This window comes from Aedes aegypti, chromosome 3 (genome assembly GCF_002204515.2).
Source record: "Aedes aegypti strain LVP_AGWG chromosome 3, AaegL5.0 Primary Assembly, whole genome shotgun sequence".
NCBI lineage: Eukaryota > Metazoa > Arthropoda > Insecta > Diptera > Culicidae > Aedes > Aedes aegypti.
Genome location: NC_035109.1, coordinates 187,925,017 through 187,937,022, shown reverse-complemented (window position 1 = coordinate 187,937,022; position 12,006 = coordinate 187,925,017). Strand labels below are relative to the sequence as shown.

At 35.4% G+C, this 12,006-nt stretch overlaps 1 protein-coding gene and 1 long non-coding RNA gene across 4 annotated transcripts in view; both read left to right on the top strand.

Annotated features, from left to right (window-relative positions):
* Positions 1-1,331, top strand: part of LOC110677682 — a 64,644-nt gene extending 63,313 nt beyond the window's left edge. For all 3 annotated transcript variants that reach the window (XR_002501129.1, XR_002501128.1, XR_002501127.1), the window contains one exon: positions 1,303-1,331. This is a non-coding gene — a long non-coding RNA (uncharacterized LOC110677682). The remainder of the gene's footprint in view (positions 1-1,302) is intronic.
* Positions 1,332-1,534: 203 nt separating this feature from the next.
* Positions 1,535-12,006, top strand: part of LOC5579140 (MAGUK p55 subfamily member 5-A) — a 109,018-nt gene continuing 98,546 nt past the window's right edge. Inside the window, exons 1-2 of the mRNA XM_021848679.1 lie at positions 1,535-2,004; positions 2,103-2,227. The gene's annotated coding sequence lies outside the window, so the exon portion shown is untranslated. The remainder of the gene's footprint in view (positions 2,005-2,102; positions 2,228-12,006) is intronic.

Sequence of the window (12,006 nt, the reverse complement as noted above, 5' to 3'; positions counted from 1 at the left end):
CTGTTCTCTATAGTGACATTTCTCTATTACGACGATCCCTTGCGATGTCGTTATAACAAGCTTCGACTAGCTTAGCTTAGCTTAGACTGACTACACATATCAATGGTTGCTATTCCGTGATTGACCGAAGCCAGTGAAAATGCACAAAGAATCAACTAGAAGTTCGGCTGCGATTGGCTATAATCTTCTTCAGTGTACATAATTCAGTGCCTCTATTTATACAGGGTCAATAACGGCGCCACGTCCTTGCAGTCAGGTGGGATTGGGGGAAGGAATGTTAGTGTGTAACCTATGCTATTTGGAGACCGTGTTTGCCTCTGCATGTCCACAAAGGTTACTGGGAGGGATGTTTGTTAATGGGGAGGATCGTTGGGTCACAGGATTCACTTTGATAAGGATTAGACCATGATAAATAATTGATTGTGAGATATAAACATGCTTATATGTAAATATAATATTTTCATTTGATATGAACAATATGTAGAGGAAAATTATGCTGACACTCGAGGTGACAAACCATTCGAAGTTTGTTGAACAAATACCTAAATGTAACATTCCTACAGCTGTCAGGACGAAAGCATGTGCTATTATATTTTACCTATTTGAAAAGAAATAAAAAAAACTCGATTGGTTGTAACATCATAGAACACTCTTATGCCGACACTTACAGTGGCAAACGATTCAAAGTTTGTTGACTAAAGTAAACTTTTCGTATGTCTACACTTGTAGTGTCGAACCATTCAAAGTTTTTTTTAATTACAAAAAGGAAGGGATGTTTTGAAAAAAAAAAGTTAAACATGAATAATTCATGAATCAGAGTTTATGTTGACACTCACAGTGACGAACCATTCATAGTTTGTTGAAAAATCATATTTACGTCCCACCGTTGTAACGATTAAATGTGCAGTCATACACATTTTATTGATTAGAAATAGTAGCATGAAACGAGCTCACCAATTGATCCTTCATCCTTGATTGACCAGCCACAATCCACTTTCAGCTTCACTCGTTTGCTCGGCACTCAGAAAAAATAAGCGCGCGACACGAGAGGGAAAGAAAACTGTCGACTGCTCGGGCTTTCTTGACGTACTGCCCAGGAGCAAGCGTCAAGGTCGAAGGATCAATAAGAACTCTGTCGTTATAACAAGCTTCGACTGTACTTCAAAGTCAGAACTTATAACAAAAATATATTGGGGTTTCAAATACCTTATTTCAGGCCTTTTTGTTATGTTGCCGTTATTTATCTCAAGATTCAAATATCTTTGATAAAATTTTTTAATATTTTCATTTTCTTCTTTGCAGCTCAATCAACAGAGTCAAGCCAAAGGGGGTACAACGCAAGATTTGAGTTTTCTCAAGGAAGCCTCGCCAATATACGTAACATCGCTATCGAACAACACCGTATCTGTGACCAATACTAGCACTACGGTGACAGCGGGAACAAAGACCAACTATTCGACTGGATCCAGCTCTCAACAAGTTGCAACAAATAACAATAATACAACCAAACCGATAGGTAATGTACCAACTACCGCCACTACGACTGCTACTAATCCGGTGGCTGGGTCGGCTGCCATAAAAAGTGCTCAAAATGTGATCAACTTCAACGCTGGCGCAAAGCCAAATACTAATCAAATTCAATCAACTGCACCTCAATCCTCCAACACCAGTTTATATTCGAATGTTCCACCGTCAACATCTCGCCAGCAAAATAATATATCTTCTGTATCTACTAGCATTGTGACACCAAGCGTAGCATCATCGTCTACTTTTAGAGCAACTCCATCTACGGCCACACCCAAATCTAACGAACAGCAACAATTCAATCTCAATAACAACAATAATTCCATCAACAACAACATTATTAACGTAAACCATAGTCTAATAAACAACAACATCAATAGCAATATTAGTAAAACTGGTGCTGGTAACAGTTCTTGTAATAGTTACTACAGTAATCTAACCAATCCGATTATCGCAAACGGTCACGGTCCCAAGCGAGAGGTAATCTAATCACTCTTTATATGTATCTAACACTCATCCATGACCGGTGTGCAATTGGGTGCAGATTTCTAAACTCCGTCCATTTCTCCATCATACAGCTGGCCACACTATCCGAAGGAGAACTCGAACTACAGGAAGAGTCGTCGTATGAAACGAACAGCAACATATCAAGGGGAGGCACCGAAGTTCTGCTAGGCGACCAAAGCTTGCGACAGGAGAATCGGTAAGTCATCAGTTCTTGTGTGAATGCTTCCGTATCTTGCTCAGCTGTCTGCTTGCATGATGGGAAATTCTGTAACATTTCAAACAACTGCCTTTAGGCGCTGGTGGAACACGCTTTGAGAGAAAAGTGGGTCATTGCTATCAGGGATACGTGAACAGGAATAAATATGACAGCGTTCTTACGAGTGGTTTATGGGCATCCACAGATCTGCCATGTTTTACTTATATCCATGGGCATAGCCAAGAGAGGTAGAAGGGTCCATGATCCCCTTAATCACTAAGGGTAAAAAATGTTAAAATTAAGTGCAATGCTAACACATTTTTCAAACATTTTCTCTGGCTATCATCTTGTTGAACTATTTTCGTCATTGGAAACTCTTTTGATACATGTATCTTAGAGCGCAAAACTTCGCGCTTCTACCAAAGATCTCCTTATACATTTTGTTAAGAATACTTCACGGATCTTGTAAAGATTTTTCTTGAATAACCACCATTGTATATTTCTTCAGAAATCACTCCTGGCAACAATTTTTAGTGGATTCTATTTAGGGATTCTTCCAAAAATTAACCCAGATGAATCATTTTAAACAACTCCAAAATTTATTTTTTGGATTTTCGCAGAATTGTTGTTGACATTCCAGGATGCGACTCCAGGATTTTTTCCAGCGTTTTGTTTAAGAACGTGAAAAATTTTCCTGACGATTATCGCCTGGATTTTCCATGCATTCCTGAAATGCTTACCAGGATTTTTCAGGGATTAATTTGCTAGGGCAAAAAACACATTTTTTATAAAACTACTAACTTTTTTCGGACGTTTATCTTTGAACAACTCTTGAATTCAACGAAAGATTTCCCAAGAAGTTGAGCTGCACATATCCCAGAAATTCCTGTAAGTATTCTTCCACAAATTTATAATTTATAAAAAATATGTTCATGTTTCGAATCGAAACCAACATAGAGGAAAAAACGTTACGGAAAGCCAACATGCACCTGTAAAATTGTAACGACAACTCATGCTTATTGCAGCTATATGTTCTGGGTGCAGTAAAACCGGCTGTCAAAGCGAGTCAATACAGTGAAGCATGCAATCTAAAGAGTGAAACCGTAGTGTTTATTATGTGCACAGAGCAGTGGAGAGGTAAGATACAGTTCCCGGCTTGTTGATGTTTATTTCCGGTCTGTCGTCGTTGATGGTGTTCGGAATCTTTTATTCATTTTAGAAATGCTGTACCACGAAATGATAGTCCTAACCTGTTGAGAGGTGGGAGGGTCTGTCAGTTTTAGCTCTTGTTGTATTGGCCGGCTGGATGGGTCGGATGATTTTGCTCAAAACGAGAGCTATTTTTATATTTCGGAACGTACGCTTTTGTGATGGTGCTTAATGAAATTTGTTACACCCAAAACGATTCCTCCTACTAGTAGGTTTTGTTGGTACGTACATGGAGGGCGTTGCAAATGGCCATATAATATGATTTGCGCTCTCATAAAAGCCTCGCTAGCAAATTGCACATTTACTACAGTGTACGTTAGTGGAGCACTTTGCGTTAATAGTAAATTGTCATACCGATTTGTAAACTCATTTGAGCTCATAGCACTAAGATTCTAAAAATTGATGTTCTGAAGAAAATATTGGATTATGGTAGATTTGGCCAGTGCGCCGTAAATATGGGTACCGTAATTTCGGGTGAAATTGATCACTTTTCAAGGTTTTTCTTGTCTGATATCTATTATGTTGACAATGCCAAACAACTGAATGCAGGAAAACAAGTATGAAGGTGAGCCTCATTGACTCAAGTACCGAAATTTTCTAACAAATGTAATTTTAGTGCTAAAAAATATGTTTAAAATGAAAAATCCTGAGATCTCATTTCGGGGTGAAATTGATCACTTATCAATGCCATTATTGTTAGTTTTCAAAACAACTTTACATAATAAATTTGAGCTCCCTGAATCCGAATATGCTTGCCAAATTCTTAACAATACAATATTTATAGAAATAATGAATGTTTAAATTTCAAGAATAACGCAAAAAACGCCTAAATGGATGCAATTTCCTAAGGAATTTCTTGATATATTACAGAAATTCAATTATTTCAATGAAATCAACGAATTGGTACGAGTTTTGGTTATGAAATCTAGTTTGGGAATATATCATTAGTATCCTCACAAACCATGTCCAAATCCTTGTCTAAAACTAGAAGTTCATTGATGTTTGTGAACACTGCATTGTACAAGATTTTGAAATTTTACATTATTTTCATATAAATAAACATTTTTGAACGCAAAAAACTTCACAACACACAATTTGGACATACTTACGACAAACAACGTTCATTCACTGCAGGTTACATTGATATTTGTGCTCCATTAGGAAGAAATAAAATCGAGTGACACAGTGATCAATTTCACCCTACTGATCAATTTCACCCGAATTTACGGTACCTATATTTGATTTTCTACATAACTCGGGACTGTTATCGGGGTCGTAAAAAGAAACGGTCGTAAATAAAATCAGAACTATAATTGGTCGGCGTTAAGTCAGAGGGGACCAAGTACAAAACTTGGGAAAATTGGATTATTCTCTCATTAGATGCGAAATTACCTCACCTCCGTTTCACTTTGACCATTATTATTATTATTATTTGGCCATTATCGGGGGTCATAAAAAGAACGGTCGTAGATCAAATTAGAACTATAATTATGTTTTAGAAAAATACAATGTCTTGATGTGGAAATACTGATTTGAGATATTCGGCAAAGATGAGAGCATGGAGCAACTTTCCAAAATTACCATTTAAGTCATTATTGCTGTGTTTGTGTGTTTGAAACGCAAATATCAAATGCGGGACCACCAAACGTAAGATTTTCCACAAGAAATGCGATGTCAAAGATAGGCTTTTCTAGCTAGGTCAGCGGTGATTTAGATAATCGTTGTTAGGAGTCCTTTGATTGGTTTGTGTTACCGCATTTGGAGGACATTTAGTCAAGATTTGCACCTCAAATGCAAACAGCAATATAATCCAATAATAGACGGCAGCACGATAAGAAAACTTTTCAACTGTTATCCAATTTTTCATGAAGAGTTCAAAATGATATGGTAGCTGGCAACACTGCTAAAGTAAAATCAATAATGTTTAAAATAATGAATAAGTTTATTATAGTCAGGGGGACTTCCTAAGCCGAGTGGTTAGAATCCGCGGCTACAGAGCAAAGCCATGCTGAAGGTGTCTGTGTTCGATTCCCAGTCGGTCCAGGATCTTTTCGTAATGGAAATTTTCTTGACTTCCCTGGGCATAAACTATCATCGTGCCACACGATATACGAATGCGAAAATGGCAGTTTAGGGAAAGAAAGTTCTTAGTTAACACTAGGAGCCCCGCGATCAAAAATGTAACGCGGATACCCGGGATCAAAAACATCTATATGGGTTTTCGGCTATATCTCAGTGATGGCTCAACCGATTTTCGAAATTCTTTCACGTATCTCATGTCGAATGAAAAAAAAAACAATTCCTAGGGGTGTTCAAATTTCCCCTAGGCCAATTGGACTTACATAAATTTTGTTACTGAAAAAGTCACTGCTTTAAGTTTATCAGATTCTAAGAATCGTATATAATTAGAAGAATAACTTGTTTATTTGTAAACAACTAATTCAAGCATTCCCAACGAGGTAAATTTTGATAGGTCGCTAATTTCGATAACTGAACATCTAGTGCTTTGGATATGTATGATAGAAGATTGGTATCTTCTACAAAGTGTTTTAAATAAGTTGCACTACATTTTGAGCCCTTTTGTTTTAATCAAGATTGCTTGAAACTGATCTAGGTTAATTTTGTCTTTTATTATGAACGTCTAAGTTCAAAACTTTCTTCTGCGATTTTTTTCTATGAGCTATTTTTAACATTTTTCCTATATAAATTTGCTTGTATAAGTACAGTGAAAATGTTTAAGCAGTTTTTGATTTCACTTACAATTGGGTCCTAAAATTTTTAATGAAATCTTGTTTTCATTTAATAACACGAACGAGCATGTTACTCTAACTACTTTAGCAATTTTTCCCGCTCAAATAATGGCTATATCATGTTTAAACTTTAATTTAAAAATTTGGTCCATAAATGAACCTTGACACTTTTGATCATGTTTGACGTTCGCTTAGTCGACAAAAACACCACAGGGGTTTTAGTTCCACCACTGGGGTTGTTCCTATCTGACATTTCGTAAGGGACACGGAAAACAAAATACACCCAAAATTTGAGTTTAAGCCAAAGGATGTGACAAAAACTAAAAAAAATGTTTTTTGGGCTTAAACCAACGGAAAACATTAGAAAATTGAGTAAACATGTGTTTTTGGCCTAAACTTAAGCGTTTGTCACTAAAATTGGGACAGGGCTTTAGGACCCTATTTAAATTACTGAGAAGAACAAAGAAATACATTTTTTCTTAACAGTCCACCTATGCAGTGTTGATAGACTCACACTCAAATCTCAATCAATACGCTCTCCCGTGAGAGCAAACTCATTACAGATTTGCTTCGCAAATCTCACGCTTGAGATTTTGATGCAAAATCACTCAATCAACTCAGACCGTAAAAAATGATTCAATCCCAAAACCCGTCAAAAACTCGTGAAGCCCGAATGTTGTTATTTACATTAGAAAGGATTACTATAATTTCACTAGACTAACAAGAAATTATTGCCGTGTGGGAGTAAACTGTGGAGATACAATGAGTCAAAAAGGTGAGCCTACTCATCTATGATTTTTTGACTGCTGAGTTGCGTGATTGACAACTCACGCATGAAAAATCTCAAGCGTGAATTATGAGAAATTAAGTTTTTCACAATACTGCGCCTATGAACCGAAATATAAAGCAATGACATGTAGTTTTTTCGACATTAATTTGATTTTAGTTGTCCAGCGAACATTTTTTATTTTGTTTTTTTTTTTTAGAAATCTAGTGAATATTTTGGGTAGGAATAGTAAATTTTGGATACACTCAAAATTTATTTTTCCAAAAAAAATTAGAAAAATCTAATTTGTTTAATTGTGTGTCTTCAAAACAATTATCAAACCGACATGTAGTTTTGAGACATAAATTTTATTGAACAAGAACAGTGCTAATGTTTGAGCAGAAAGAGGAACTTTGATTTAGATTGAAAGCTTCTTTTTGCTTTTTGCTAATCACCAAAACTCATATTTTATAAATCAATTGGCCTGTAAAGCAGAATTGAAATCAACTAATTAGAGTTTTTCAGCATTAAAATTCTAGCTGACTGTACAGCATGTTTAAGGTAAAACAGATATTTTTTAATTACACTCAAAATTGCAACAACTAAAATTGACTAAAGAACCCCCTATTTTAACATGTAAATTCATACTTCTTCTTCTTCTTTCTGGCATTACGTCCCCACTGGGACAGAGCCTGCTTCTCAGCTTAGTGTTCTTATGAGCACTTCCACAGTTATTAACTGAGAGCTTACTGTGCCAATGACCATTTTTGCATGCGTATATCGTGTGGCAGGTACGAAGATACTCTATGCCCTAGGAAGTCGAGAAAATTTCCTACCCGAAAAGATCCTCGACCGGTGGGATTCGAACCCACGACCCTCAGCTTGGTTTTGCTGAATAGCTGCGCGTTTACCGCTACGGCTATCTGGGCCCCAAATTCATACTTAATACTCGATAAAACATACAGATAATTCTAACTTTGATACGGTATATATTCACTTATTGGATTGTCTTTCAAAATGCCTACAGCAAAAGATGCAAACACTGTTCAAAATGAACGTACACTTGAAAGTTCTCAAAATAGACGGTATATATTAAATTATTGAGTTAAAGGCACTTCCTAGTTTTACCTAGTATGCTTTTTGGCACTAAGTCTACAATGCAACACCATTCCATGCGATGAAATATGATATTTGTTGATAGTTTAAGCACTCTAATGAACATTTTTGCGAGAATAAACATTTTTCATTATACTCAAAGTTCTCTTTACTTAAAACACAATTTTTCAAACCTTTTATCTATGAATCAAACTATAACCCTATAACATGTAGTTTTTTCGACATGAATTAAATTATGAAAGCTCAGTTAACATAGAAATAGAAAAGTTGATTAAAATCCGAATGTTTTTCAATGGATCATTAAAATAACCAAAACGACCGCTATGGAAACATATATACCGCCACCGTAGCCTTGTGTGTTTGACAGAACAGCAATGCTGTCACAATGTTAAATCCCATATACAGTGACGCCTTTGTTTTGATGCATGTTTCTTAGGTTTAAGGTACAAGAAATTTTGAGTGTGATCTAAAATTGCTATATACCATGCCCACACAGTTACGGATCACCCACAGTAACGGATCACTATGGCGTTCAACATCGGATAACTCACTCAAAACATAAACTTTGACGTAAAACATATTTTTGACATGTTATACTATTTGTCTTCTACCATTTGCAATGTTAAGCACAACATTCAACCGCTAAATAACGGTGTTTTTGACAAATGTTTAGTTGGTACCACACAGCTATCATTATTATGTCGTTTTCTGTAAGAAGTGCCATCAGCATTCATAAGCTCCCACAGGTGGTAAAATTCAAATGTTATATCATATAATATGCTCGTACGCTTCGATTAAGTATGAATTCATTTTTGGAAAACATTTTTCTTGATTGTTGATTCTAAATACCGAATATTAGCACTTCTGACTGATGATCCATAATATGGACCAGGAAATGATTGTTTACCACGGTTATGGATCACTTCCAAAGAAAGTTGGTTTTCTGCCATTTTCAGCATTGGATTCGACATTTTCTAACAATAGCACTAAGGATAAAACTAATAAAACATCAAGGTTTGTACATTTCATTTTTAGCGGACAAAAATAGGTGGAAAACTTGGTGTGGAGCGAAGACAGTTCATGTCTCAGTTACTACAATGCAGTCTCACAATACAAAAGAGCATTTTACCTTTGTTTCCAGCTCTAACACTCCTATTTTTTGCAGTAATATGTGACACATTGTTAACTTTCGTCAAATCATGCAATACAGATGCATTAAGTTGAAAATCTCTTGATTTTGCGCACTGATCCGTAATATGTCACAATTTGATCCATAATAGGAAAATTGATCCATAATATGGTTTTCAGAAACTGATACAATTTTAAATTTTTATGCAATCCTATGTAAATATTACACTCAAAACAGTTTACTAACCGAAGTTCCAATTTGAAACGATTCAATTCGTGCTTTTAAATTACAATTTTATGTTTTCCATGTCGTTTTATTGAATTTTATAGGTTGGACTCCACACTATTTGATCCATAACTGTGGGGTCATGGTACGCTCATTAGACCTATATCCAACATTTATCGTTATACTCAAACATACGCACTGTTTCTCCACAATCAAATTTATATAGAGAAACTACATGTCAACGTTTGGAAACTCGATTTGTTGGCAAATAGATATAATAGAATAAGTATTTCCGTAATTGTTGAGTAAAATAAATTTTGTGTGTATCTAAAATTTACTATTTCTTCCCAAACATGTTCACTAGTTTTCTTCAAAAGAAATTCAAAAGGTTTTCGTAGGTGTTTAGCAAAATAAATTTTGAGTGGAATCCATAATTTCTAATTCTGCTCAAACATTTTCACTGGGCATGTACATTCCAGTTTATGCCGAAAAATAACTGCATATCATCGCTTCGAAATTTGATTGATAGGCAAACAGGTCAAAAATAGGACTTCTTTAAGTTTTTAATTAAAATAAGTTTTGAGTGCAATCTAGAATTTCTCTTTGTATTTAAAAACGATCTTTAGACTTCTGTTATTAATTTAATGTTGAAAATAACTACATATCAGTGCTTTCAATTTTGGTTCATAGGGAAACAGGTATAGAAGATATTTCTTGATTATTTTCAGTAATTTAAATTTTGAGTGTAATCAAAAATTTATAGTTCTGCTCAGACATGTTCTCTGCTATTCTGCAAACAAATTTGTGTCGAAAAAGTTTCAAAATTATATCATTAAACAACATAACAGAAGCCAGTTTTTATCTAGGATGTTCCTACCAAGCGATAAAACTGATCTAGATCCGTTATAAGTTATTTATATCAAATCCAAAGGAATCAAAATGTAATGAAACTTAGTCCAAATTTTCTAAACCTTTAGCATGTGTATCCAAGGCACTAAAAGTTTCGGCATGCGAGTTCCGCGATCTACAATAATCTGCCTCGTGACCCGAGCAGAAGAAAATAACAACCTTACAACCTGAATGAGGTATGAATTAGCACTGCATAAAAGGTAAAATACCTCAAATAATACCTTCTGCATATTCTACAAACACCAAACTGATAAGTAGATCAGGTATTGTAATACCCAAAAAATACATGATGGATTTTCATATAAAAGTGAAATCTTTCAATAGTAGTTCAATACCTCCAGCAGTCCTCAATACCTATCGAATACCAAAAGGAATTATTTTTAATTAATTTGAACTTTTTTTTTCGTTTCCATTATAATACCAAAATGAGGTGTTGACAACTAAACAATACCTAATTTTGGTATGATACCAAAATATGGTATGAATCAGTTATTGCGAGTTCTTTTTTTCCTCCTCGGAGAGGGAAGTCTAAAATATTTTTTTTCTTCACATTCATCATTTTTCTAGGTAACTAGGGTCATTCGGGTTTGAAAAACCTGGAATTATAACACTTGCGGTAAAATTTGACACGATTCTAATGCCACCTCAGTGTGCGAAAAAAAATTGTGTCAAGTTTGACAGGTACTGGCACAATTGTTTTCAGATTTCCCGAAGGAGGGAAAGAGAGCGATTTTCTGATGACGTCACCGTGCAATGGGCAATACGCGTTATAGGAGCCCCAGTGCTTATGGGATTTCATCAATTTTGTGCTGTTGTTCAATATCTCGTGATGCGTTAAGAGATAGCACAGTACTCTATTCAGAGAAAATTCAGTAATAGGTACGATCTACCTTTGGGAAATGGAAATCATCATTTAAGTTGAAAACTTTGCCGGTAGCGGCGCTTTTTCAAAATTGCATTATATGAACCATTAACGATACGAATATAACCTTTGTAACATATGGTCGCCGTTAAGTCAGAGGGGACCAAGTACAAAACTTGAGAAAATTGGATTATTCTCTCATTAGATGCAAAATTATTTTTCCTCCGTTACACTTTGATCAGATTTGAAAAATGGTGTAAACTGCGAGAGATATGTAATAAATTTACTTTGGATGATCAACAAAAATCGATAAAAGTGTGCAGTCAGAATGGACCAAGTGCTTATTACCATAACAGCGAAAATGATCAGCGCGCTTAGGAATGCGAGGAAATGAAAGACATTTCAGGAGATTTGTCAGATTTTTCGACATCGAATCATTCTTCTACTTATCCATCAATAGAAATTTATAAATATTACATGATTCGATGCATTTGATTTTGTTTTTGAACATTTACCATATTCGGATCGGTGGTCAGAAATTGCAACAAATTCTGTGCAGACAGAGCGGACCAAGTGTTGAAAAGCAATAAAATGATTGATTATCGCATTTTATGAGTCTATTTAAGAGTCCGATAGAAGTTTACGGTAGTTCTATGGTGTATGTATGGCATGTCCTACGATCCGCTTATTGGACCAGCATATTTTGGTCGGTACTCAAGATTTTCACTTGGTCCACTCTGACTGAACGCATATTTGAATATTTCTGGTCTTCAACGCCCTGACTCTGCGAAACCTTACTTTTCAAGCTATCGT